Source organism: Vulpes vulpes, unplaced genomic scaffold (assembly GCF_048418805.1).
Source record: "Vulpes vulpes isolate BD-2025 unplaced genomic scaffold, VulVul3 Bu000000700, whole genome shotgun sequence".
Lineage (NCBI taxonomy): Eukaryota > Metazoa > Chordata > Mammalia > Carnivora > Canidae > Vulpes > Vulpes vulpes.
The window spans coordinates 312,281-335,620 of NW_027325673.1; the positions used below are offsets into that span (position 1 = coordinate 312,281).

At 33.7% G+C, this 23,340-nt stretch overlaps 1 long non-coding RNA gene across 3 annotated transcripts in view; it reads left to right on the top strand.

Annotated features, from left to right (window-relative positions):
• The first annotated feature begins 13,597 nt into the window (after positions 1 to 13,597).
• The window catches only part of LOC140596489 (uncharacterized), a 94,994-nt gene continuing 85,251 nt past the window's right edge, over positions 13,598 to 23,340 (top strand). For all 3 annotated transcript variants that reach the window (XR_011998458.1, XR_011998459.1, XR_011998457.1), the window contains exons 1-3: positions 13,598 to 13,826; positions 16,706 to 16,799; positions 20,163 to 20,249. This is a non-coding gene — a long non-coding RNA (uncharacterized lncRNA). The remainder of the gene's footprint in view (positions 13,827 to 16,705; positions 16,800 to 20,162; positions 20,250 to 23,340) is intronic.

The following is a 23,340-nucleotide window of genomic DNA, read 5'->3' on the forward strand; positions in this document are numbered from 1 at the left end:
GCTACAATACTCTTGTCATTATCAAATGTCAGACAATAAATAAGCATAGAAACAAATTAATTGTCGGGCAGCCTGGGTGGCTCAGCGGCTTAGCACTGCCTTCAGCCCAGGGCATGATCCTGGAGACCCGGGATTGAGTCCCACGTTGGGCTCCCTTCATGGAGCCTGCTTCTCCCTCTGCCTCTGCCTCTGCCTCTCTTTGTCTCTCTCTCTGTGTCTCTCATTAATAAATAAATAAAACCTTTTAAAAAATACTGTTATGTCGTAAGAAGAGCTAACTAGGAAATAAGCAGATTAGTTTTACATAGAGCACTGCAACGATGATCATGGGCAGAGAATCTTAAATGTTAAAGAAAGGACCCAGACATAGCAGGGGTAAGAGAAAGTGTATTTTAGGCAGAAAAAAATGAGCTTTATCTATTTGAGAGCTGAAATTGTGGGTAGCATGAGTAAAGTTCAGTGTGAAAAGGAGGAGTGTTTTGAAAGTTGAGGAGGTAAGAAGATGTTCAATCATATTAGGGATTATATTCCATAGAGATATATTTATATTTTGATCCACAGACATCTTGGTAATTTAAGCAAATAGACACTTTTTCAAACAATCCTACAGGTGCATTTAGATCTTATTGTGTATATATCTGTCAGGCTGGAGCATTCATACTGTTTGTTATATGGATAATGGATAGAGATGACAACGATGAACGATAGGTAGCTGAATAGTTTATAGATAGATACACATAGGCAGATATCTGTCACTTTTTTTATAGTCAATAAAATTGCAGGATTGCTTAGGTAAGATCTAAAATTTTATAACGATGGTACAGCTCCTAGGGTACTAGCACAGTGCTAAATAGCTCATTGGCCTTATAATTAGCAACCGATTGATTAAGTTGCATACATTTCTGTTTATTTTATAAGCATTGTTTTTGGAAAAAAGTTACTTTTTGACTGTTAAGCGTTCACTTCTGATTAATTGAAGGTCTAATTTGGGGACTGTCTTTCTTGGCATACTCTTTGGGAAAGCTTTATCCTTTTTCCTACCCAAATAGAGCTGTGAATAGCCGCATGATTTGGGCTCAGCCAACTGGATGTCCCCTTCAAGTTCTTTAAAGGCTCTAATACATTCAGTGGCTGCGTGGAGTGCTGCTTAAGCCTCCTAAAACATTGGTTCTTTGGTTCTGTGATTTCTCAATAACCCTGATAATAAACTTTGTGTTGCCAGATAACCACATGATTTTTATGACATATTAGTTTACCTCCATATATAAATTAAATCTATTTACTTAAATATCTAAACAAATATCTATATAGCTAAATACATATTTTATTAACATATATTAATATATAATATTATCCATTATATTAATGAGGAGGTGTTTATAAATACTTTCTAAGAAAAAAGTGCTAACTTCAGTATTGCAGTTTATTGGCAAAATAGGTTTTTTAGTGGGTTAGTGTATTTGTACCAATACAGAATTCTGTGTTTCTAAAAAGGCATATGTTTGTTCCATAAAAAGACAAACTGTTGAATAGCTATATAACTAAACACTTGGTTAAGTTGATATTTTAGAAGCTTAAAAAAGCAAACCTTGATCCATATTCATAAAAATATATTTTAGTTAAATATTTGCATTTTGTTTATGCTTAAAGTGAAGCATATAGAAGCCACCAGTTGTTAATCAACTAATAGAGTGGATATCACCAGTGTAATAGAGAAAGCATAAGCTTTTCATCCACACGGATCCTCTTGTGTCCACACAGATCTTTTCTCTAACATAAAGTTTTACCCTATGAACTTCTTCATGCAAATTTCTATCTGCCCATCCCTCTTCTTAAAAGCAGATGAATTCTCATCTTCTATAGAATTTCATCGACAGCTAGAATTGAGCACTCTAAACTCAGAACTCATTTGGCATTTTTAATTTTTTATGTTAATTTGCAAGTAAGATAAGGCTGGTGTTTCTGAGTCTCAGAATACGAGACAGTTGAGGGAGATATTATACCTTATTATATTTTTAAATTTGATTTACATAGTTTGCCTGAAGATTTAAGATGGTTATTAGAAAGAATTCTATGGACCTAGAAAAACAATAAGGTACAAGGCTAAGTGAAAAATGAGATTTATCGGGTGACGTTGTTACATAAAACCAGGACATACCAGTCAGAAAAACCATTGTCTCTGACCTTCAAGTCTCCATAAATTTGTCCAGTGCTTCTGATAATCCCTGAACAGAGAGGGGATCTTGTTATGTCCATTAAGAAGTATGTCTTTTTCTCCTCTCAGGAATTCCTAGACAGTCTTCTGTTTCTTCTCACTATTTTGAAAACTGACGGCAGCCTGGTTGGCTCAGCAGTTTAGTGTGGCCTTCAGCCCAGGGCCTGATCCTGGAGACCCGGGATCAAATCCCACATCAGGCTCCCTACATGGAGCCTGCTTCTCGCTCTTCCTGTGTCTCTGCCTCTCTCTCTCTGTGTCTCTCATGAATGAATGAATGAATGAATGAATGAATGAATAAATAAATTCTTAAAAGAAAAAAAAGAAATGACAACTTGTTTGTCCATTTCCAAGTGCAAGTAACAGATCACCAGATCTGTTCAATCCTGAGAAATTACTGAAAGACTGAGTGAATCAAAGGTAATAGAATTGGCTTTCCAGTCTCAGTAGGTCCAGATTTCAGCCTGGGTCCATTTCTAGACTAGGAAACACAGTACTGTTAGCATATTAGAAGCTGAAATGTCTGTAGGTTCAACAATAATATGTTGTTGGCAGTTATTTCTGAAAGTTTGTTTCATAGTACAGTATTGCACACTTTTATTTGACTTATAATTTTTCCTTGGCAATTACTGAATTGGACATCCCTGACATATTAAGAGCTGGATCTACAAAATAAGGTTTCCATTTTTACTTCCTACCTCTCCAAAAGCAATCCAAGCAGGACTTAACTTTCTTTGGTTAAGTTCTGAATTTTTATTTCAGATAGTAAAATATGTATTTATGTGAAAATAATGGGGCTAAGGTGTGTTGTGAGAGACTTGAGATAATAAATAACTTGAAAGATGTGGAAAATATGTGTATTAGTTTTCCTAGAGCTGCTATACCAAATTGCTGCCTTGAAACAGCGCAAATTTATTCTCTTAGCTTTCAGGAGGCTGTAAGTCTGAAATTACAGTGTTGGTGGAGCCATGCCCTTTCTAAAGGTTCCAAGGGAGGTTACTTTCGTGCGTCGTCCTCAGCTTCTGATGAATTCTGGAAATCTGGCATTCCTTGGTTTATAAAGGCATCATTCTAATCTCTGCTTGCCTTGGTGTTTTTATGTTTTGTGTGTCTTTATGTCTCTCCTCATAAGGGCATAGTTATTTTGGATTTAAAACTCGCCTTTTTGGAGCGCCTGGGAGTCTCAGTTGGTTAAGCCTCTAACTCTCGATTTTGGCTCAGGTCATGATTTCAGATACATGGGATCGAACCCCACATGGAGGCCCTGCATTGAACTCCACACCGGGTTCTGGGGAGCTCTGTGCTCAACAGAGAGTTACCCTGAGATTCTCTCCCTCTTCCTCTCCTCCTCCCCCAACTTGCACTCTCTCTAAAATAAATAAATAAAAACTAAGAAAAATAAATAAATAAAGCTCACCTTAACAAGCAACAATATGAGAAAGAAAGAGAGAGGGAGGGAGGGAGGGAGAGAGAAAGAGAAAATAGAAAAAAAATGCTGCATAAGGAAAATTGGAGGACAATGTATGAGCCTGTGTAGTTAGAATTGCTTTTTGTTTTTGTTTTTGTTTTTTTTTTGTTTGAATTGGTTTTGCTTGATGTTTTGAATAGTTATGGTTTATTACAGAGGAAGGAAGAAGAGATTAGAAATTTCTATCTTAGATGATTCCCAGAGAACAGGAACTTCAGTATTCACTGCTCCTCCCTTAAGTTACGAATAGCATCAAGATCATCTCTAGGATTCAGAAAATAACTTTATTTATTTATTAATGAGAAAGAGGTAGAGACACAGGCAGAGGGAGAAGCTCCATGCAGGAAGCCTGATGTGGGACTCCATCCCAGGTCTCCAGGATGACGCCCTGGGCTGAAGGTGGTGCTAAACCGCTGAGCCACCCGGGCTGCCCTTAATGTCACTTCATAAAATATTAGATTGGAAGATACCTAGAATTTTGAAGACATTTACAAAATAGAGATTTAAAAAGATACCTCCACTTAGATACAAAAATTATTTCTGTTATTTAATATCTGATATCCTTTTATGGAATATATATATGTTTAGAGTAGTGATGTCAAGCATATTTTAGTGGTTTCTGAATATAAATTTTAAATTAAATTTAAGATTGTTTTATGGACATAAATATAATTTCATGTCTTATAAATATTGTTAAAATATGGGAAAATAGATTAACCTTCAAATTTATTTAGTTTGGTTTTACTCTGGTTGTTAAAATCTCCTATTTCAAGATTCTTTTAATATCATTTAACAGCATATTCATGTTGTAGTAGTCAAATGAAGGAATGACATTTGTAACTAATTTGAAATTCTGATATTTTGTTCTTTATTATAGGTCATTTCCACAACAAAGAAGTTAAGATTTTTAACCATATGGCATTTTATTTTTTCATCTTCTTATATAAAACAAGTAAGTTAAGGACACTCAACTGATCTTACTTTCATGTTTTAAAAAATATTTCTACTATTATAGTTTTTAATAGATAATAGATAACTTGTATTGTAATATTGTAATATGAAGCCATTCTCTAAACTGTTTGAGATAATGTCTTGAGATAATAGGTTATCATGCAATTAAAAAATAATATAGAGAAATCCCTTGTAACCTTTACCTGTTTCCCCAATAGTATTATCTTGCAAGATTATAGTACAGTATCACAACCAGGTAATAATATTGGGATAAATTAAGATGGAAAATATTTTCATCATCTCAAGGATCTTTTATATCACTCTTTATAACCATAGTCTTCTCTCACACCATCACCCATTCCTTAAATTCTGGCAACCACTAATAAGTATTCCATTTCTAAAATTTTTTTCAGATTGAGAATATTATATAAATGTAATCATATAAAATGAAGCATTTAGGGATTGGCTTCTTTCATTGAGCAGAATTCTCTGGAGATCCATCAGGTTTATAAATGTATCAGTAGCCTGTTCTTATTTTTTTCTGAGTGGTATTCCCTGTTATGGATATAACAAAGTTTGCTTAGCCATTCACCACTTGGAGAACATCTGGGTTGCTTCCAGCTTTTGGCTTTTAAGAATAATACTGCAATAAATATTCTTGTACAGGTTTAGATGGAAACATGAATTTCATTTCCCTGGGATAAATGCCCAGGAGTGTAACTGTGGGACTGTATGATAGTTGCATGTTTAGTTTTAAAAAAAAAAAAGCCAAACTATTTTCCAGAATGGTTATATTATTTTACATTCCTGCCAGAAATGTATGGGTGATCCAGTTGTCCACATTCTCTCTTGCATTAAGTGCTTTCATTATTTTTTACTTTAGCTATTCTGATAAGCATAGGATGATATTTCATTGTGGTTTAATTTGCATTTCCCTAACAGTTAATAATGTTGCACATCTTTCCAGGTGCTTATTTTCTATCATATTCTTTTATTAAATGTCTTTTCGCATCTTTTGCCAATTTTCTAATTAGTTTTTTTTTCATTGTTGAGTTTGAAGTGTTTCTTGTATATTCTAGATCCTAGCATTTTGTTGGATATATGATTTTCAAATATATTTTTCCACTCTGTAAATTGTCTTTAATTCTATTACCAGAATATTTCAAATAGTAAACATTTTTTATTTTAATGCAATTTAATTTATAAGGCTTATCTCTTTATTAATCATACTTTAGATCTCAATTCTAAGAACTTGTTACCTGGCTCTAGATTCTAAAGTTTTCTCTTTATTTATTTATTAGCCTCATACTCTAATAATTTTGCATTTTGTGTTTAAATCTATGATTGACTTTGGGTTAATTTTATATAAGGTGTGATTCTTGACTGAGTTGTTTGACCTATGGGTGTCCAGTTATCCCATTTATTGAAAAGACTATCTTTCCGCAATTGAATTGCCTTTTTTACCTTTGTCAAAAATTAACTAAGAATATTGGTGGGATATGTCTGAATTCTTTGTTCTGTTTCATTGATCTATGTTTCTTTCTCTATGTTGTTACCACAAACTCTTGATTACTGTAGTTGTATAACAAGTTTTGAAATTTAGTAGATTGATTTTTTCCTTTGTACTTATTTTTTTAATGATTTTGCTACACTTATCTCTTTGCCTTTTCATATAGATTTTATGATAAACTTGCCCATATGTACAAAAAAAAGTCTTGCTGGAATTATCCTAGCAATTGTATTAAATCTGCATTAACAATTTGGAGAGAATCAACATTTTTACTATGTTGAGTGTTCCAATCCATGAATAGAGAATGTCTCCCCATTTATTTATATCCTTCATTTCTTACAAGAGCTTCATGTAGTTTGCCACGTACAAGTTGTAAACAGGGTTTATTAGATTTACATTTAAGTATTTCATTTTTTATGTGGTTGTAAATGATACTGGATTTTTTATTGCAATGTGTATATGTTAACTGCTAGCATATATTAATACCATTTTTAAAGATTTAACAGATTTGGGAAACACCAGCAAGATCATAAACTAGGAAGCTTCAGGCCTTATTCTCCCACCAAAGCATTAAACAAACAACTTGAGACTAGTAGAAATAACTGTACAAGTTCTAGAAGTGTGTCAAAGACCTACAGCAACAACAACAAAAAATGCCCAACCAAGAGAAAGCCATTTAAAATGGTAGTAAATGTTGTGAGATTTCTACTCAGACTTAACTAAACCATTATCCATGATGGCTTGGCATGGTTTGGAGGAATTGAACCCTGCAGTGTATTAAAAAGATTAGAAACCAAGTAGGATTTATTCCTGGAATGGAAGAATGCCTCAGCATACTAAAATCAGTCAGTATAACACAGTAACAGAATGATGAAAAACAATAGCAAAAATGCCTCATCACCTGAATTGACGTTGGGAAAGCATTTGACAAAATTCAAAACTCTTCCAGGATAAAAACAACGAACAAACTAAGAATAGAAGAAAATTACATCAATACCATAAAGGTCATATTTGATAAATTTTCAGCAAACATCTTACTCAATGGTGAAGAGTTGAAATATTTTCCTATAATCCTATAACATCAGCAACAAGACAAGGATACTTGCTTTTGCCACTTTTATTCAATGTAGTATGGGAAACCTTAGCTAGAGAAATTAGTCTATAAAAATAAAGAAAATTTAAATTGGAAAGGGAAAAATTCACACTATCTCTGTATGCAGATGATATGGTCATTTATGTAGAAAACTGTAAAGGCTACATTCACTCACACACCTATTAGAGAAAATTTAGTAAAGTTACAGGATACAAAATCAACTCATAAATAATCAGTTACATTTCTGTACACAAACTATGAAAAATATGAAAATGACATTAGGAAAGCAATTCCATTTACAGTAGCATCAAAAAAGAATAAAACATTTAGAATAAAACACTTCATTGGTTAAATGAATTTAACCAAGGAAATAAATAACTTGTGTACAGAAATTACAAATTGTTGTTGAAAAAAGTTAAAGAAGATGCAATCAAGTGGAAAGGCATCCCTTGTTCATTGACTGGTTGACTCAAATTCCATAAGATATCAATACTACCCAAAGCAATCCATGATTCAGTTGAATCACTACCAAAATTACAATTACATTTTTTTTTTGCAGAAAAATACCATCCTAAAGTTCATCTGAAGAGTCAAGGGAACCTAAGTAGCTAAAATCACTTTGAATTAAGAAGAACAAAGTTAGATGTCTCACATTTCCTGATTTCACAACCTCCAACAAAACTAGAGTAATTAATAGTACAAGCTAGTGACATATAGATAGATAAATGATAGATAGATGATAGATGATAGATAGATAGATAGATATATAGATGATAGATAGATAGATAGATGATAGATAGATAGATAGATAGATAGATAGATAGATAGATAGATATACCCCCCCAATGGAATAGAATGGAGATCCCAGAAATAATTCCTTACATATATATTCCAATGATTCTGATAAGGTTTATAACATAATTCTGTGGGGAAAGAACAGTCTTTTCAAGAAATGATTTTGGGAAAATTAGATATCCACATTGAAAAGAATAAAGTTGTACCATATACAATTTTTTTAAAAGATTTTATTTATTCATGAGAGACACAGAGAGTGAGGCAGAGACATAGGCAGAGGGAGATGCAGGCTTCCTGTGAGGAGCCTAATGAGGAACTCCATCCCAGGACTCCGGGATCGTGCCCTGAGCTGAAGGCAGATGCTCAACCACTGAGTCACCCAGGCATCCCACCATATACAAAAATTAATTTGAAATGGATCAAAGACCTAAATGAAAACACTAATACCATAAAACTCTTAGAAGAAAATATGCAGGATACCATCAAGACATTAGACATGGTGATGATTTCTTGGCTATGACACCAAAAGCACAGTCAGCAAAAATAAAAAATTGGGCTATGTCAAAAGTAAAAACTTTTGTGCATAATTGTACATTATCAACAGAGTGAAAAGGCAACCCATGGAAGAGAAAAAATTTGCGAATAATATATATGATAAAGATTAATGCCTAGAATATAAAGAACTCTTATGATGACAAAGAAAAAAGAAAACAAAAAGAAAACAAAAAGAAAACAAACCCAAATCCCCATTTTAAAATGAGCTAAGCATCTAAATAGATGTTTCTAAAAGAAAAACTAGGGGATCCCTGGGTGGCTCAGCGGTTTAGCGCCTGCCTTTGGCCCAGGGTGTGATCCTGGAGTCCCGGGATCAAGTCCCACATCGGGTTCCCTGCATGAAGCCTGCCTCTCTCTCTGTCTCTGTGTCTCTCATGAGTAAATAAATAAAATCTTTAAAGAAAGAAAGAAATAAAAGAAAAACTACAAATGGCCAAAAGCATATGAAATGATGCTCAAAATAACTCATCATTAGGGAAATACAAATCAAAAGCACAAAAAGATACCACTTACCATGCATTAGGATGGTTATTATTAAAACACAAAACAAAACAAAAAACAGAAAGTAAGCGTTGACTAGAATGTGGAGAAATAGCAACTTTTGTGTATTGTTGATAGGAAGGTAAAGTAGTGCAATTACTAGGGAAAAAAAATATAGCAATTAATTCCTCAAAACGTTAAAACTGAAGTTATACCATGTGATTCAGCAATTCTATATCTGAGTATACCCAAAGGAATTGAAATTAGAGATTCAGACAGGTATTTATGTACCCATCTTTAGAGCAGCATTATTCACATTAACCAAAAAATTGGAAGCACCCCAAGTTGCTTTCATTCACTGATGGTTGGGATAGATATACAATATGTTATACACATGCAATGGGATATCACTCAGCCTTAAAAAGAAAGAATTTTTGGTACATGGTACAACTGGATAAACCTTAAAAAAGTTACGCTAAGAGAAATAAGACAATCATAAATGAATAAATTCTGTATGATTCTACTTGTATGATGTATTAGTCAGGGTTTTCCAGAGAAACAAAACAATGGCATATCCAGTAGGCTGGAGAGCCAGAGAAGAATTGATATTACAGCTCAAATCCCAAAGCAGTCAAAAGGCAGAATTCCCCCTCCCTTGGGGCACCTCAGGCTTTTTTCTCCTAAGGCTTTCCAGATTGGATGAGAACCACTCATATTATGAAGAGTAATCTGCTTAACTCAAAGTCTAATTATTTAAATGTTAATCTCATTTTTTTTGTTATTTTTTTTGTTATTTTTTTTTTGTTAATCTCATTTTAAAAATACCTTCCTTCATACAAACATTTAGACTGTTGTTTGACTAAATATCTTAGTACTACGTTGTAACCGTGTTGACACACAAAATTAATTATTCCAAGTTTATCTCTTATCAATTTGGCACCCATATACATTTCTTTAAAGAATACCTAATCTCCAAATAAATACAATAACAAGGTCATACTTTCACCTAACATGATACAACAATCCTGTGTATAAGCAAAACACACTAAGCCTTTCAACAGAAATGAATGAGAAGTCCTTGGGTGATTTTTCACTCTCCCTTGATGTCCTGTAAGATTACAGGATTAATAAATGTTATGAAGTAAAATTAATGATATTTAACAGTATTTATTTTTTTTTATTTTTTATTTTTTAATTTTTATTTATTTATGATAGTCACAGAGAGAGAGAGAGAGAGAGAGAGAGAGAGAGAGAGAGAGAGAGGCAGAGACACAGGCGGAGGGAGAAGCAGGCTCCATGCACCGGGAGCCTGATGTGGGATTCGATCCCGGGTCTCCAGGATCACGCCCTGGGCCAAAGGCAGGCGCCAAACCGCTGCGCCACCCAGGGATCCCTATTTAACAGTATTTAAAGTAAATTTTGCAATATTTAACTGTGAAGTAAAATTAACATCATTTAATGTCATGATGCTAAGTAAAATTGAATACTTAACAATAAATTTAACAATATATATATACTAAATATTTATATACTATAGAGTAGTGGTTCTTTACCTCGTGACATGACCTAAACCTTCATTCTTAAAGGGTATGGGACATAAGTAGTTCTGCCTAAATTGGATTACTCTATTTTTCCATTAACTTTCATCACAGGACATAGTGATACTAATGGGGAGCCTAAGGGATCTCCTGTACCTCTGCATGTCCTTTGTTACCTCCACTGTGGGGTTGCAGTTCATTTTTCCAGTGTTAGTCAATGTCGCACACCCCAGCCAGCATTAGTAACTGTCTCCTTTGCTTGTTGATTCAGAGTTATAAGGAACCCAAAGTGACCAGGTAGCAGTCGTACCTTCCAGTTCAATAGAATCACTATGTCTCCTACTATAAATAGGCTTCCATTTGAAACTGAGGTGTCTAGGCTAGCAGAGTATAAGACATGAAAACAGAAAGAAAGATTTTTCCTAGGGCCTTCCTAGCATAAGACAAGTAATGCCACTCCCATTTCTACTCCTTTTCTCCTATGAATCTTGAATATTGGAGAAACAGCGCTGTATATCAGAAGCTTATTCGGAACATTTACCAGCTCCTGGAGAACCTTGCCCCAGCCTTGCAAGATGTTGCCATCTATCTGGTACTATATTGAACCCCGAAGAGGCCATTCCACACTTCTATGGAGTCAGCTGCTTCAGGATGGTGGGGAACATCATAAGACCAACCAGTTTCATGAGCATTGGCCCCTTGCTGCAGTTCATTTTCTCTGAACAGTTTCCTGATCAGAAGCAATGTTGAGTGGAATACCATAATAATGGATAAGGAATTCTGCAAATCCACAGATAGTAGGTTTTGTAGAAGCATTGTATGCAGGGAAAAATGTTCAGTTAGAACAAAATGCTGCCCCTTCTGTGATGGAAGCAGTCCAATGTAATCAACCTGTATAGCTTCTTGAATCTATAGCTTTATGTCTTTTGTCAAAATGGGAAGTTCTTAACCATTATTTCCTCAAATACATTCATTTATTTTTATCCCCACCATCTTTTTCTCTAATGGGATGAATGTTATTTTTTGTTGTTGCTGTAATTGCATGGGATTCTAGTCTGTTTTTTAAAATTCATTTTTCTCTTTTGCTCACATTGGTTAATTTCTATTTTTCTGTATTCCTGCTTATTGATTACTTCCTTTTATTTTTTGCTGAAGTTTTCTATTTTTATATTTGTTTCAAAGATGTTCATAATTACTCATTGAAGCACTTTCGTTGTGACTGGTTTAAAATAATGGTCACATAATTCTGCCATTATTGTCATCTTGATGATGGCATCTATTGATTATCTTTTGCATTCATTTTGAGATCTTGTTTCTTGATATAACAGGTTATTTCTCACTGAAACCAGCACATTTTGGGTATCAGAAGACCGGGTCTTCTCTAAACTTTTTGTATTAGCTAGCTATTTGACACAAGTTTACCTGGAGGAAGCTGAAATTATTTTGATATTTCCAGGTAGACATAGATGTCTAGATTCACTGCTATACTTAAGGCAATAGATCTTTTCATTGCCATTTGGCAGGAATTGGCTTTCTGGCTTCGTGTGTATTCTCTAGTGATACCACACTAGGGTTGTACTTGTAATCTCTAAGTGATGGTCAAAGACTAGACTCTGTGCTTTCTCTGATACCACCCTGGTGGGAGTGTTCAGGAATGTTCAGTTATCTCATTATACTCTTGTGGGGATGTAATTTTAGTTTTTCTCCTTTATGAAAGACCTTTTAGCTTTTTTTAATATATATTTTATTTATTTATCCATGAGAGACAGAGAGAGAGAGAGAGGCAGAGACACAGGCAGAGGTAGAAGCAGGCTTCATGCAGAGAGCCTGACCTGGGACTCGATCCTGGGTCTCCAGGATCATGCCCTGGGCTGAAGGTTGCACTAAACTGCTGAACCACATGGGCTGCCCAAAAGATCTGTTTTAAGAGAGAAAAAAAAAAGAGCATGCCTGAAGAACATCAAAGTGATTGTTAAGTGCTTTTTTACAGATAGGTATAGAATTTGGAGAAGTTTTCAGCAATAACATCTCAGAATCAATAGCATTCATTAAGGTGTTTGAGCTTTGACATTTTAAAGTTTTTTTTTTTCCTCTTTAAGTAATCTCTCTGCCAAACATGGGGCTTGAATTCACAACCCTGTGATCAAGAGGCAAATGCTCTACCACCTGACCAGCCAGGCACCCCCTACACTTTTACATTTTATTCTAGTTCTAAGGATTTATTTATTTATTTGAGAGAGAGAGAGAGCGAGAGAGAGAGCTCACATGTGGGCATGGGAGGAGTAATGGACAAAGGGAGTAAGAGAATTTCCAGCAAACTCCCCACTAAGTGAAGAGTGGGACTCAAGGCCCAGTCTTACCATCCTGATATCATGACCTTGAGATCATGACCTGACCTGAAGTCAAGAGTTGGATGCTTAGCTGACTGAGCCACCCAGGCACCCCAAACTTTAACATTTTAAAGTTTATTGTTTTAGGGAAGGATAGAGAGAGAGAGAGAGAGAGAGAGAGCACTGTGTGGGTGAAGGAGGGGAGCAGAGGGAGAGGGAAAGAAAATACAAGCAGACTCCACGCTGAGTGTAGAGCCCAACTCGGGGCTTGATCCACCCAACTCTGAGACCATGACCTGAGCCCAAATCAAGAGATACTCAACTGACTGTTGGATTTGAAGAAAGCATTTCTGTCCAGAATCTGTGCCATTAACCTTTACATTCAAATACCTCTAAAAATTTGCTATATATTAATCAGTATGTTAAAAATTACTGCTTTTTTAAATCATATATTCTCACTCTTTAATGTTTTACAGTGAAAATCCTATGAGATTGTTAAGTCTTACCAAGTTTCAACTTTTCCACAGAAGCTTCCATGGTCTAAATTTAAAGTAATGTCTCCGTTGCTGATAGGTTAACACATTAATGTAATAAAATTTTACCTTATTATTAATATTCTATTTTGCCTTTATTGTATGTATTTTTAGATTCTATAAACTATATGATATTATTTTAAGTGAAAATTCTCTTTTTTAAAATATTTTTATTTTTTTATTCATGAGAGACAGCGAGAGAGAGGCAGAGACACAGGCAGAGGGACAAGCAGGCTCCATGCAGGCAGCCCAATGTGGGACTTGATCCCAGGACTCCAGGATCACACCCTGAGCTGAAAGGCAGACGCTTAACTGCTGAACCACCCGGGCATCCTTTAAGTAAAAATTCTTAATGTTGGTAAGAATGCAACTAACTCGATGATGGGATTATAAATTGGTTAAGTTACTAGGAAAAAAAATCATTTTAACAAAATTCATAGAACCTCCAAATGTGTTATACCCTTTATACTGCTAATTTTAAATTTTGGTAATATTTCTAATCCTATTCTGGAATATAATCACAAGGAAATGGGAAGTACAGAAGAATTTATACATAACCTATACATTATAGTATCATTTCTAATAGTGGAAAATTGAAAACAATCAGAATATTAAGCTAAAAAGAAAGAACTAAGTTACTCCTCATTTTTGTTACTATTCTGTCATTAAAAACATTGATAACAGAGATCATTAATATCATGAGAAATTAACAATGCTTTCTAAGTAAAGTTATGCAAGATGTTTATGAGAGGTACTCAATATTTTTTCAACTGTCAAAAATATTTTAGAACAATTATTAAAAGTCAAAATCATTAATCAATTGTGTTTTCATCAGGATTAGCTCATGACTTGAATATTGACTTGATTTTTTCCAGATGAGGTGGCTTGCTTTTTCCATGTAGTTGCATGCTATAGTATTTATTGAAATTTTTAAAGCATCTCTTAGCCCTCTTTTATTTATTTATTTATTTATTTATTTATTTATTTATTTATTTATGTCCTCTTTTAAACAACATATGTGATACTGGGAGTAGGAGATGAATCTACGTTTTTTTCTTTTTTTTGATATCTTCAGTTCCCAATAAGAATTGGTCATACAAAAGTTGTTGAATGAATATACTTTGAATGAAGTTAATTTAGTTATTTGCTATAAGACTTCATTGAAGAGATACCTATGGGCTGCTTCAGCCTTCTAGAAAATGTTAAACCTCTCATGATAACTAGTCTAACAACCACCAATAATAGAATGAAAGATTTCATTATAGCCAATTATTAGTTCCTTTTCCTTTTCACAGCATACATTCTGCCCATACTTATCAAAGGGCAACTATCAGATGTACATCTCTCAACACTTCCTTAACCTAATGGTAAGCACAAAATACATGCCAAAGTAAAATGTAGGTCACAGTTGATGCTTCAAAATGTGTCTTAGAATATTAGAAAAACACATACTTCTGAAACCATGAAAAAAAAATTAAGGAGAAACATTTTCATCACTTCAGATGTTTATTCTTAATTCTCTGTACATAAAAAGGACACAAATATATTCCTTATAATAAACTTTGTCCCTCCCTCATCTATTTTCGGAAAATCTATTCCATTTCTTAAAAATCTGATATAGTTTTAACCATCTGGGCCTGATATTTTCTTTGTGGGAATAATTTATGACTTTAAAAAAAATCTGTCTCTTCAGACGTTCTATTTCTTTAATTTTGGGTGTTTACTGGGAATTATCTATCCTATTCAGGTTATTGAACTTATTTGCAAAAAGGTGTTTATAATATTTTTCACTTTATCCTTTTTTTTTCATTTTTTACGTTTTGTATTTAAAGTCATATATAAGATTACTTTATTCCTGCATCTTCTCAATTGTTTCTTCCTTATATTTGCCCTTTTCCTTTCTTACTTTGCAAGATTTGGCTTTATGTTCAAGGAACATTTTGTGGTTTTTGTCCAGTTTTAGTCTAGTGATAACCACCTTGCCAGGGTGAACGCTCACGCGGGCAGTTGTGCCAACTGCCGTCTCTCCTGTGCTTGTTCAATGTAGAAGATGTATTTTTTCCTATAAACCCGGGGTACTCTACCAGTTTGCTGATTTGTAGTGTCCTCATACAACCTATACTTCATCTTCCTTTTGGATGGGCATAGATCCAACATTGTACTTCTATCTCAGCTCTTCAGAAAGAGAGGAAGACAATCTTCCTGTGATATTGGGAAGACTTAAATATCTTTTACAGTTCGTGCTGTCAGAAGTGACAAAGGGATTAAACATCATTTTGGCCACTGGTTTTTCAGCAATGGCTGCAAAAGGGAAGAGCTTGCTTTATTCTTTAAATGTCTTTAAGGTCTATGATAATATCTATCCCCTCTTTATTTCCTATTTTCTTTTTACTCTCTTTGTTTATTGTTGAGTCTCTATCAAGTCATTTAATTTTTAAAAACTTTTCAAAGTACCAAAAATTTTGTTCTTCTGCATTTCCTCCAACACTTGGTATGGTCCATCTTTTTAATTTTTGCCACTCAAATGAATGGTAATAATTAATTGCACTGAGCGGTTTTTTTTTTTTTTGTATGTTTGATTGCAATCCATATATCTTAAAACCGCAAGTAATGTTTAACAAGAAGATAGCAGTACACAAGCATGTTGATTTAATTAGAAGAAATTATTTACCAAAATAAGATAGATATTAAATACAGAAATATTAAAAGTTCTCAACCAAAGCAGTCAATTGTATTACTTAGAGAAACAGAAAATGATGGGGAAAAAAACAGAGAGAAATATTGGATATATAATAGATTTATTACTTTGTTGAAGTGCTAAAGGGAGGCTGCCTAAGTTACCTTAATATAATTTACCTTGATATTTGTGTATATGTATATGCTAAAATGTGTTTTATTAATAAGTCACATTAATAATAGTCATTTGCATGACTAATCTATTATGTTTTATCTTCTATCTGGAATAGTTCACCTGTGAAACCTTGCTATAATGAGACTCTGCTGACACTGTTGTTTTGTTTTGTTTTGTTTTCCATTTCATTTCCAGGTAGTTTCTTGTTCATCTTTTTATTTATTAACTACTTCCCTAAGAACCTAAATTCATTTATTCCTAAAATATTAGACTTTCTACAACTGAAATAAACTCTAAGTGGTTGTAACTTAAGAACTTAAGTTCTTATAATTTTTTTGTACAAGATTTTAATGTTAATGTTAATTATGGTATTTATTTTTCCATAGGCCAACATTGATTTCACCCCAGCCACTTTTCAAATTTCACCTTAAAACAGATCTTTTCAGGAACACTGACAACTGCATGCCCTGTGGAGATGAGGTAAGTCTCAGGAATTCATAAAACGTGGCTTCATATCTGAACTGTGCTTCTGAGCCACTTGAAAAGGATAAGCAACTGATGGGCCATGTGCCTTGTTGATAGCAGACTTACTTGGTTTCCTGTTGTTCCCCACTAAGCTCTTAAGTCTCATTATTCTGAAGGACTGTGGAGAGGGATTAAGTATGCCTGAGGGAGGCAGTGGTAAATTAGAGGGCAAAAATAGAAAAATCTTATATTTTTGCACTATTGGTGCTTGATATTTCCGGAATATTGATGAATTTACTCAAATTTATTGACTAATGATTATCTTTCCTTAGGTCTTTAGCCTTATCCCTTCATGATACATTTTCTCATTTGGTTCACTGTTCAATTTCTAGGATGTCCAGTGACCTAATTAAATCTTAGACAATAGGCTATTTTCTCCTTCCTCTAAAATACAATTGTATATTGATATTAATAGTTCATCTATTACTTTCTGGAATAACACAAAATAAACCTGGACTTCTATTCATGTAGAACATCTTAAGTGATACCAATGCAGTGATCAAATTGCCCTCTAGGTCTTCTTTTCAGACTAAATATGACCTGTTTCTTCAAATTTTCTTAACCCAGCATGATTTCCTGCAATTAGGTCACCCTTTCTGAGAGTATTCCACTTAGTCACTGTCCCTTCCAAAATATATATAAAGGGTTCCCTTCTCTCCATATCTTTACCAATGTTTGTTATCTCTTGCCTTTTGATGACAATAATCTCAATAGGTTTGAGGTAATGTCTCATTGTGGTTTTGATTTGCATTTCCCTGGTCATTAGTCATACTGAGCATCTATTCAATTCCTCTGCCCATTTTTAAACAAGACTTTTTTTTTTATTGACTTGTATGAATTCATTATATATTTTGGATATTAATCCTTTATTAGATATTTGATTTCCAAATATTTCTATTTCATAGTTTTCTTTTTATTTTGTTGTTTCTTTTGCTATGTAGAAGTATTTTAGTTTGATGTGTCCTGCATATTGATTTTTGCTCTTGTTGTTTGTACTTTTGGTGTCATGTGAAAAAAAAAATATTGCAAAGACCAATGTAAAGGAGATTTTTTTATTTTTTCCCCTCTAGGAATTATATGTTTTCAGGTTTTATGTTTAAGTGTTTAACCCATTTTGGATTAATTTTCTGAGTGATATTAAATAAGAGTCCAATATCACTTTTCTATAAGTGGATATCCAGTTTTCCAAACACCATTTGGTGAGACTGTCCTTTCCCTATTTAATATTCTTGGCTTTCTTGTCAAATAGTTTACCATTATTCATTATCTCCCACATAAGGAAATAACTTCAGTGTTCATCAATAGATGAATGAATAAAGACGCACACAATGAACTATTATTCAGCCATGAGAAAGAAGGAAATTCTACCATTTGCAAGAACATGGATGGTACTTGAGAACATTATGCAAAATGAAATAAATTAGGCAAGAAAAAGAACTATTGTATGATATTACTTTTGTGTGATCTTAAGAGTTGAACTCATGGAAATAGAATAGAATGGTGGTTATCAGGGGCTGGAGGAGCATGATTGAAGAAGTGGGGAGATGTTGGTCAAAGGGTACAGACTCCCAGTTATAAAAGAATAAGTTCTGGGGATGTAATTCACAGTATTGAATTGACTGTGACTATAATTAATATTATTAGGTTACATACTTGAAAGTTGCTGAGAGAGTAGACCTTAAATGTTCTTACCACAAAAAAGAAATGGTAATTTTGTGATGAGATGGAGGTAAAGGTAAGATAATAATCATTCTGCAATTATATAAGTGTATCAAATTAACAAGTTGTACATCACTTATCAAATATGTCAATTAAAAAAAGATATATGTCAATTATAGCTCAAATGAAGTGGGGGAAAATTATATATGAACTATTCAAGAAATACTTCAGATAAGTTCTTCAAAATACCAAGTAAAAAGAATACATATGGGGATACAGCACCACCAAGCAGTTGGTTTATTGGAATTAAACAATCAAAAAAGATACTTAAGGATTGAGACATTTGACAGGCTTATTGATTCTTAAAAGCAGTGCATTTCTGAGAAAAGTAGCCTCAGTAAGGCTTTTCAGTATCTGAGAGTGCTCCATTAAGAAAGTGGGAGATGCTGCTCGCCAGCCCGCCCCAGACTGGGGACAGGTCTCAGTGAGGACCCTGCCCATGCTCAGAGGCTCTGCCCTCTGGCTCCAGGGTGGCGCTTCCTGGGAGAGGGGTGGGTTGGGGCTGGATAGCGTCCAAGCACCTGCTAAAGCCCGAGCCCGACCCAGCTGCGCCCTGTCTGACCAAAGCTCTAATGAAAACACTTCCACCCCACCCCCCCAAAAAAATAAAGTGGGAGATGAACTAAAACTTCAAAGATGAATAGGTTTTCATAATGACTTACAGTGGTACTCAGTAATAAGGAACTATATTTCAAATAAAATAATCCTACTCAATGTCCTTCTGTTTGATGTTTGTACAAGTGAAAAGGGAGGAGAGTCTGAATTGGCATGTGGCAGCACAGCAGGTGATAAACAAACACAACACATTGTGCTCTTGTAGGAAATATCTTGAAGAAAACACCTTCTCCTACTTTCCATATGCATACAAATGTATTAAATATGGACTCCCTACCTATACAATATAATAAATTAAGTCCCACATTTTAAGTATATACAAGTATAGGTATGCATACATTTATACTTTCATGTATAGGTTTATATTTTTAATAAAATGATCAGTGTGGAATTTCACATGCTTGTATGAAATTTTATAGTGGGTTTTATGATAGTTAAGTAATTAGTCAAATAAATCTTCCTCAAAATTATTGTACACTGTAAAGTTTCCTGTGATATAAAAAATAAAATGTTAATGATCCATGAATTTTCAAAGAACAAATGCAGAATACACATTATATTAAAATGCTAGCACTTTTATTTAAAAAAAAATCAGTGAGTCCAAGGAAACCTAATGACAAAATATAAAAATAGTTTTTATTATTCTAGAATCGGGACAATAGTATCAGATACGTAACATATTGGCTAAGTGATAATGATACTCTTAGGCTTGTTATTTAGGAAAACTTGCAAAGTAAGGAATATACTACATATTAATGCAAGCAGCCATCTTTTGTCTATAGTAATGTTCTTGAAAGGTTGAATTATTTGCGTGGAAACTATCAGGACAATTCAAGAAAATTATTTGAATTATTTCAATGAATGAATGTTGGAGTTTATTTTAAGATGCTTACTGCTTGCAGCATTTGGGGGATCTCATATCTCTGGAATATAAAGAAAGTTATGGCATTTTTTGTCATTTATTGTTACTTCATGTGTGCACAGATTTCCAGAAGGAAAAGACCAAAATCTGGTCAAATGGTTGAAAATGATGAGCAAGAGTGAAAGTACATCCTCATCATCTCAAAGAGAGTAAGTCTTTTTTAAACTGACAATTAGGCAATCTGAACTTCATATACTCCATGGGGAAACTGACAATTTCTTGATTGATGAGGAGGAGTTGGTGACATAGAAATAACTGTTGCCAAGTTCTGGCCTATAATTCCAATATATTTCTTTCATTCTTAATAAAATTTCAAAACCTGAGATGTTGTAATAAAGTAATTGTAGCATGGTTCTTGGATGATGGAAAGAACTTGAGTGAATATCCTTTAATAAGTGTTTTTTCTTGCCAGATTTTTAAAATAGTGTTTTTAATATATATATATGCGCTTGCTGATAAGAAAAATTCTAAATTTATTCATCTTTTAATAGTTTACGTATTGACTCATTCCCCTCTCTACTACCACCCAATAGTTAACTTTTAGCGGTCTGTTAGTCATTAGTAATATTTTCAGTAAATTAAATCTATCTATAATTAATTTTTTTTCAGTTGAATTATTTTGATGTTTCAATTTCCCCCTTCAAGATTTTAGCCAAGTGTATTTGATGTATTTCACTGTATTTCACTGTTCCTGTGTTTTTAAAACAAGCACTAATGAGAAATTAAAAGTAGCTGTAAACACTCAGACTCAATTTTCTCAGTCACTGAATTCAGTGCAGTTAAAGCTAACAAATAGTTTATTATATTGTGGTCAACATTATGGTAGAATATTCTCATTGATGGATATAAATTTAGCATATTCCCCCACTAACATTTTTGTTATGTTCCAAAAGCTGCCTGCAAAGAAGTTTAGCACTTTGAAATGCAGATTTTTAAAATTCCTCTTATAAACAATACCTTACAAGTGATTAATTGTTGAAGCAAGTTCACAAATACTATTTACCATAATGTCATAGAGAAATATATTGACTGCAACATTTCTATTGTTAGTAACCACAACTCATAACCTAGTTTCTATGGAAAGTATATTCAAAATTCCGTCAGGAAATGCAGGTCTATTTTCCCCAAGTAAGCAATGGGAATGGCAACTCCTGGGGTTGTTTTAGCAGTAGGAAAGAGATTCCAGAACAGGCTTCCACAAGGTGACGTCTTTAGATGAAAAGATATTGGACAGCAGAGTATTGGGGTTGCAAGAAGTATGGCTCATTTAGTGTAAAAACACACACACAAAAAAAACTCTAAATGAGAATTCTTAAGTGTTATTGTATATTGACATCTTCTGTTGCTCTCTGGCTGCCTAGAAACTGTTGGGTCAGCCTTTTACAGAGAGAGCCTCACATTCCAAAATATTTACTCCAAATTACTATCATAAAAACTTGCATTCTTCCAGAGAAGATGCTTTAGGATAATGTTTTGAGAAGAGACTGGTAAAAGAAATTCACAAAAATATTTGAGGGCTAATAGTCTAATCTTGTCTTTCACACACTTTAGTCTGTATCTGAATGATAATTTCACAGTGGAGTTTTTGTACTTATAAAAGGACTTCCATTAGCACCACTAAAAAAAAACTGTAGCATTAATATATGTAGCTCAGTTATGTACAAAGGCCATTATAATCCTAAAGTAATATAGGGTGATGCCTTGTAAAATAAAGAATGAGAGAGAATTCAACACTACTATCTTAATGGTCATTGATAAAAATCTATGTCTTGAAACCTAATGCCTTTAGTTATAGAAGGGCATGATATTTTGGTTATCTTGAATAAGAATATAATCAATTACAAAAATGGTAGAAACGAAACTGCTTGTGTTTATTTTCTGAACAAGATGACAGAACTGATAAAGATTTATTTAGTTTAATATATTTATAACATGTAATATTACTGACATTGAGTATTTAATTTTTTTTATAATGCCTCTGCATGTAGAATTTTACCATATCTTCCAGGTTTGGGAGGATGGGTAATATCTTTGATTCATTTAATAATCATTTTTAGTTTCTTTATGAATTCACTTATTGTGTGTATATCTGTTAATATACAGTATTTTAGCATCAACTTTAATAACTACTTTCCTAGATAATGGTAAGAAATATTTCTTATTTTCTTACACTATTTATAAAATAAGAGCTAATATTTATATAGTGCTTAACATGCTCCTGGCACTGCTCTATGTTCTTTAACATATAAATGTATGAAATCTTTATAGCAATCCTATGTGATATTACTATCTCCATTTAATAAATGAGAAAACTGAGGTACACTATTTAAGTAACTTGGTCACGACTACACAGCTAGTAAATGTAGAGAGTATTATGTAATTTATCTATTTTTACCAAAGATATTTTCCAGTGTTTAGGCATAGGAAAATATTCAGGATGCTTTTAAAGTCATCTACCTTGAGAAGGTAGTCTATCTGGAGGGATGGTGTTCTTAAATACCAAAACACAGGGGTGCCTAGTTGGCTCAGTCACTTTAGTATCTGGTGTACCTTCAGCTCAGGTCATGATCCTGGGGTCCTGGGCTCCAGTCCTACATCAGGCTCCCTGCTCACTGGGAATGCCTGCTTCCCCCTCTCCCTCTGACCCTCCCCTCTGCTATGCTCTCGCTCTTTCTCTCTAAAATGAATAAAATAAAAAATATTTTAAAAATACCTAAACACAGAGAAAACAAATATGTAATCACAATGTTTTTCAGTGTTCTGTGGTCAATTACATGACATGGAACAAATAAGAGACACGTGGTAATTTAGTAAGCATGGCATTGCTGAATATTTTCAAGGAAGGGGAATTATAATTTGAATGAAGTGTGGAGAATGACTTGTCAGGCAATAGTGATAACTTGCAGAAATTCAGAGAATTAATGATAGCAAGATGAAATTAGTGGCAAGTAGCAACAGAAAAATTAGGGAGCAAAAAAAAAAAAAAAGAAAAAAGAAAAATTAGGGAGCGTTTGGAAACTAGAATGCACATGTAGTTTGTAAGATATTGGCACGAGGTAGGAAATGGGGCACTGAATAATTATACATAGGCTTCTGGGCTAGGTGTTAGGGTAGTTGCTGTTGATAATCATTCATTTAGACAAAGTGAAAGGAAAAAGCAACAGCACTGGCAAATTTGGGCTGGAGGATAAATGACTTCAGATATGGACATACTGATTTGAGTTATAATGTAGGAGATTT